We start from the raw sequence: 6946 nt of genomic DNA on the forward strand, positions 1-6946 counted from the left end.
GGGTGGAGCATTCTGTATATGTCTATTAGGTCCACTTGGTCCAGCTCTTTAAAAAAAATCTTTATTTTTTTATTGTACTTTAGATTCTGGGGTACATGTGCTTAAGTGTGCATTTTTCAAAGGAAAAACATTATTTTGGAAAGATAAATAGCTGTTGAATTAAATATAGTAAATAATGAACTACTTTCTATATATTCCATGGTAAGACTATTCAGTCACTATTTTCATACATACTTCACACACATCTAAGCTATACTATTCCATTTTTCTCGCTGATACTAAGTGATAGCCACACAACTGTGGTACAATTAGTTGGTTCACCAAATGACCTAGTAGCAATAGCTTCCAATATTTCTCCCACCACCACCACCAGGATCCATAAGAAGTTGGTTATCTCCAAGTCACTCACAACAAAGAATTAGTTTTTATAACAGGATTATTGAGATATAATTTGCATATCATAAAAGTAGCCCATTTAAAGTGTATAATTCAATGGTTTGTAGCATATTCAGAGTTATGCAATTATCACATCATTATTGAAATTTTATAATGTTATCATCCAAAAAACCCGTATTCATTAGAAGTCACTCCATCTTTTCCCCCAGCCCAGCTCTAGGAAATCCCTGATCTATTTCTACTTATAGTTTCCTATTATGGACATTTCATATAAATCTAATTATATAATATATAATCTTTTCTGACTGGCTTATTTTATTTTGCATAATATTTTCAAGGTTCATACATGTCAGAGCAAGTAACAGTACTTTACTTTTTTATATTTTTTATTATAATATTTCACTGTATGGGTATGCCATGTTAAGTTGGTTTATTAGAGAGCATGATGAACATTATTCTTTTCAGTGCATCACAATAAGGTGGGAGAAGGGGAAGCAGTTTACTGCTGATTATTTCTGAGATTCAACCACATGTTAATTTGAAAACTCTGTTCATTGCATGCATCTCACACATTACTAATTAAGATGGTGCTGAAACTAAAAGTGAAATTCTATCAAAACTATTCCAGTTGAAAGAAAACATTAGTAAAAATATTTCTTTAAAATATGAAGACTCGAGAAAAAATTCCTAAACCATGTGGGATACTGAGACCGCACATGTAAGCTAGGCATATAGCAGGATTATAGCTACCCTATCTGTCTTTCATACTGGAAAATATTTATTTTTCATGAGAACAGCAGATTAGCATAATGCCTGGCATGTAATAAAATCTCAATATGAATTTTTGAATGAGTTATTGAAGATGTTTTACTAATGTGTTTATTTTAGTTTTGTGACTTTTTAAATGTTCTTAAATTTGTAAGTATTATGGATACACAACAGTTTTACGTGTTTATAGTGTACATGTGATGTTTCGATAAAACCATAAGACTGTGTAATAATCAAATAAGAGTAAATGGGACTTATACTACCTCAAACATTTATCATTTCTATGTATGAGGGACATTCCAATTTCACTTTTTAAGTTATTTTGAAATATATAATAAATCATTGTTAACTATAGTCTCCTTTTTGTGCTTCTGAATACTAGGTATTATTTATTCTATCCAAGTATGGTTTTGTACCCATCAACCAGTTTTCTGAGAGTTTTTATTATTAAATGCTGTTGACGTTTATCAAGTATTTAATTGGCATTCATTGTAATGATCATATGGTTTTTGCCTTTTATTCTGCTGATGTGATGTATCATGTTTATTGATTTCTATATGTTAAAACATCCTTACATAATTGGGGTAAATCCCACTTCATAATGATGAATAATCTTTTTAATGTGTTGCTGAATTCAGTTTGCTAATATTTTGTTGAGGATATTTACAATTATGCTGATCAGAGATATTGACCTGTAGCTTTCTTTTTTCTTGTGTATCTGTCTGGTTTTAATGTCAGGATATTACTATTTTCATAGAATGTGTTTGGAAGTATTCCCTTTTCATTGATTTTTTTTGGAATGGCTGAAATAGAAATGGTATTAGATATTTAAATGTTTGGTAGAATTCAGCAGTGAAGCCATCAGGTCCTGGGTTTTTATTTGATGGAAGACTTTATTCCTACTTCTATGTTGCTTGTTATTAATCTATTCAGGTTTTGAATTTCAATCTTGGTAGGGTGTATGGGTCTAGGAACTTATTAATTTTTTCTAGGTTTTCCAATGTATTGACATATAGTTGCTCATGACAGTCTCCAGTGATCCTTTGAATATTGGTGGTAACAGTGTTTGTGGTGGGTTTCTTTTTTCTTTTTTTCTTTTCTTATTTTTGACAGAGTCTCACTCTGTTGCCAGGCTGGGTTGCAGTGGCGCAGTCTTGACTCACCACAACCTCCGCCTCCCAGGTTCAAGCGATTTTCCTGCCTCGGTCTCCCAAGCAGCTGGGACACAGGTGCCCAACACCATGCCCATCTAATTCTTGTATTTTTAGTAGAGACGGGGTTTCACCATGTTGCACAGATTCTCTGGTCAATTTCCTGACCTCATGTTTCACCTGCCTCAGCCTCCCAAAGTGCTGGGATTTCAGGTGTGAACCACTGTGCCTGGCTGTGGTAACAGTTTTAATGTCTCTATTTTCATCTCTGATTTCATATTTAGGTCTTTTCTCCTAAGATAATTTTGCCATGATAAGATGATGGAGCTTTATCAGAAAGCCACTAGCACAAATAATGACTCCACCCCATAATTTATGCCTTATACAAATGTTAACTCTATATTCATTTCTTTGAATTAAAATTTATAAGAATATAATATTATACATAAATTAACAACACTTAATTTTGCACATTACATTTTTTGAAAGTAAATTTGATTTAAATGTGTTATTTCATTTAATTATCATTATCTCTATGAAACGTTATCAGTTTTATAGAGAGGTGGTTATCTCTTCCCTGTCACAGGTTGGCTTCCCTAGGAAGCTGACTTTGAAATAAAGATTAGCATACAGGATGTTTATCAGGGAGTACTATCAGCATAAACACATGGAAAAGAGGAAGCAAAATTGGACAAAGAGAGAGTTTGTCTTGATGAAGGATACAGCTGATCTTATGGGAAGTTCTAAAATTGAAATGATCCTATAGAATTGTCTCAAGTTGTGGAGAAAGGCAGACTTCATGTTTTTCCTGGATGAGTCATTGGGTATAGGCTGCCCAAGGAAGAGGGCAAAACACTGGGTAAGGGAGGTGTCTCCAGCAAATACATTTTCTGGAGAAGGCTGATAGCAGAGGTCTGCCTTAGAGAAATGCTGGGGAGAGACAGCAAGGGGAGAAATGCCAGATGTAGGTGATGGGGAGGAAGGCAGCAAATCACACTGCCACGTGTGTTCCTATGCAACAATTTTGCATGTTCTTCACATGTACCCCAAAACCTAAAATGCAATAAAATAAATAAATGGGGAAAAAAAAATAATTGATCTCTAAGGTCCAACTCTAGAATTCTATTGATTTATATACAATTTCTATTTATTCTTTGGGTAAACTCTCCCTGGTATTAGTATGTTATTGTGTTTCTTTTACTGGAGAATAAAAGCTTTTTTGTGTATACTAAAAAAAAAAAAAAAGAGAGAGAGAGAAATGATTATAGAAGCTGGGAAAACAAGCCCTTTACTTCTGCAAGGGATCTGGGCAGTGTGTTAACTATGACAAACACATTCCATTAATTCCTTAGTTTTTGATAAAGTTTAGAAATATTTTTAGAAATTTTCTATTTTTCTCAGTTAAAAAAGAAACGACCTTGTAACTAAGACTGACTCAAATCTTACCTTGGCCACTGACTGGTTGTGAAATTTGGAATAAAATCAGTAATCATTCTGATACCCATTTTTTTCCTCATATAAAGTGAAGTATATTATGTTTGATAAATAATCTAAGAACCTTCAAAATTCTAATATTTATAAGTCAAATTGTGTAGGGGGGTATGTGCATGGGGGGGTATGCGAGGGAAAGAGAGAAGACAGAGAGAGAGAGAAAGGGAGATCAGCCTTATTTAGTTAAAAGGAAAAAAAGAAACTGTATCAACTCACAACAGATTGGTGAATGGTGACGCTGTATCATATTCTACAAAGTAAAGGCAGATTGTCAGAGGCACTGAATTAGTTTTATACTACGACATCATAAGCCACCAGACTTCATGGTTCAAAGCAAAGTACATCCATTTGTTAACTCAAAATTCAGTAGGTCACTTTTCAACTGGGTTCTCTGGTCAAAATCTTACAAGGGTTAAATGAAGGTGTCAGCCAGACTGGAGAATCATTTGGAATGTGAAGCTTTTTTTTTTTCAAACTCATTTAAGTTGTTGGCAGAATTTAGTTTCTTGCAGTTTTTGGACTGAGGCACTCAGATCCTAATGATGATTCACCTTCACAGAAAAAAAAAATGGCTATTTGCTGTCTTGTTTGAGGCCATAGGAAGAATGTCTTCCTGATTCTTTACATTTTAAAACTCTAGACCCCCATTTGATACCTCACTTGAGGAGGACAAACTCTCATTAGATAATTTCCAATCTGATTAACTCATCTGAATGGGAGACTTTAATTATATCTGCTAAAATCTCTATTGCATATAATAAAACATAATGATAAGGTTGATAATGCATTATTTTCACAGGCTTCACCCATACGCAAAAACAGTGCATTATACACAATAGGGTAGAAATTTCAAGGACTGTCCTGGAATTCTGCTTGCCATGGGCACACAGAAAACCTCAGCGATAAAGAGGCTGTTGAAGGCAGAGAGTCTGGTCTACTGTGTTCTGTCATGTAATAACTCTTAGATACAGGAAGGACCTTGCAGTTAAGCATGTTCCATCTGAGATTATGGCAGAAATCCCTGACCAATAATTCAACTTGACAAGAGTAGATATTGTTCCTGTGCTGAGTATAGATGTAGAGTTGTGAAAAGGAAGACAAGGGACATTTAGAAAGATTCGAAGATTCAAAGAGTTTGAATCTTTGTTACATTTGCCACAATATTTCCATTCTATTTCCTGGGATTATATTCTTTCCCCAGCAGTGGTTTATTCTTACAATGAGACATAACTGAATTGAGTATCTACTTGGTACTGCAACTGCAATTTTGACTGTCCCGTCCTGATATTGGTCCTCAGTTTATCTGCTCTGGCATTTTAGGAGATAAGGGATTTGTTCAAAGTTACCAGCAAGGCTTTCTAATTTTCGACTTAAATTCTGAGTTGAAATTTCACAGCCTTTGTTCTTCTTTTTCTTGTGTAAGCTCTGAAGGACATTTAGTAAAGGGTAATGTACATACAATATCAATAATCACTATTGTTTTTCAACACCTAAATTACCCAGGAAGTTTGTGGTTGCCTACTATGTTCTCCTTTACAGGCTGTGGCAGAACCAGCCACTGTCAGGGTCACTTCGGTTATTGAGTTCAGCTCCAGTCACCCACACCAGTGACCCCTTCTCTGAAGATAAGTGCTTCTTTGGAATCTTTGCTGTCCTTTCTTACCAAGGCATCTGATCCAGCCCACTTCAATTCAACAGAAATATTTGTATAAGAGAAAATATAAAGGTTGTTATTCTTTTCTTCCCAAGAGAAATCCTAGTCCCTCTGTAAATTACTCACTTCACCCCACAGGGACAACTTATTATACCAAGTGGTATTTCCAACTTTTCAGGCCACAGAAGGTGCTGTTTCAACCTGCTCTGGAGTCATGAGTTTTATAATGGCTTATAATACTTTGACCAAAGAAAATCACTTGAGTGATTAAATACAAATTACAAAAATTCATCCTAAGATGATTTGCACCTCTGTCTTCACATACAGAAGATACTGATATGATGTCCTAAACGTTTCCTCTTCAGGCGTCTACCTTACACACAAATATGGTTGTATTCTGTCTATTTTGCATCCTGATTTACTTCAATTAATATACAATTTATAAATATTTTCGATGACTGTGTAAAATAGAATAATAAATTTAGATGGTCACATAATATATAAAATCCTTTCAAATTATATTTAACAATTTCACATCTAACTGATATCACTGAAATGTTGGTATAGTAACTTTACTATTGATGTTTAACTTGATCATCTTGTAGTCTTTTGAATTAAACACACTGATATATGGAGATTTGGAGGATTTTTTTAAGTGCTGGAAAAGGAAAATTTATACAACAGACGAGAAGCTGCAAGCTCATGAGACACTTATATAGCCCATTTTCTGATAAAGTAGGAGTTTTATATGTGACATTATGATAGACTTATTGTTGACACTGGATAAACTACAGTCACCAGTTATTCAATCAAATACTAATTTAGGTGTTGCTGTGATGGTAATTTTTAGAGTTAAGTAAAGTCAATATTCAGCTGACTTTACAAGACATTATCCTAGATAATTTAGCAGAGCCTCATTTCACCAGTAGTAAAGCCGTAAAAACAGAGCTGAGGCTTCTCTGAGGCAGAAGAAATTCCACCCGTGGCTAAAAGCTTTAGCCCACAACTAAGAGTTCTAACCTGCTGTATGGATTTTAGACTAATCTCATCAGCCCTCACAATCAGAGGAAACAATTCCTTGCAAAAAAAAAAAAAAAAAAAAAAAATCTTAAACTGTATCTCTCACTGGTCTGTTTCTCTGGATAAGTGATGATTGATACAGACGTTGCTTCCTGACATTGTTCTAAAGGAACATAATCATACAGATGGGTTTTCTGAATTGTTTCTGGAGTTTGGGAATTTGATTCTTTCATGTAATTAGATTTAAAAGCACTAATGACTATTTCTACTGATAAAGAGAGCACTAGAAATTCATGGCATAACATGACAGAGGAGATATGGAGAATATAACCATTGGACTCTTGTGGTTAAATACCTGTAGAAGTTGAAGTTTTGGGTCGCCATGTATTTGCTACCTTAGAATATTTTTATCAGACTTAAGACTATAGTGGAGTTCTCAGTTGTTCCTAAGTATTCCAGAAATAAA

This window comes from Sapajus apella, unplaced genomic scaffold (assembly GCF_009761245.1).
Source record: "Sapajus apella isolate SASKATOON/1434 unplaced genomic scaffold, GSC_monkey_1.0 scaffold3, whole genome shotgun sequence".
Classification (NCBI taxonomy): Eukaryota; Metazoa; Chordata; class Mammalia; order Primates; family Cebidae; genus Sapajus; species Sapajus apella.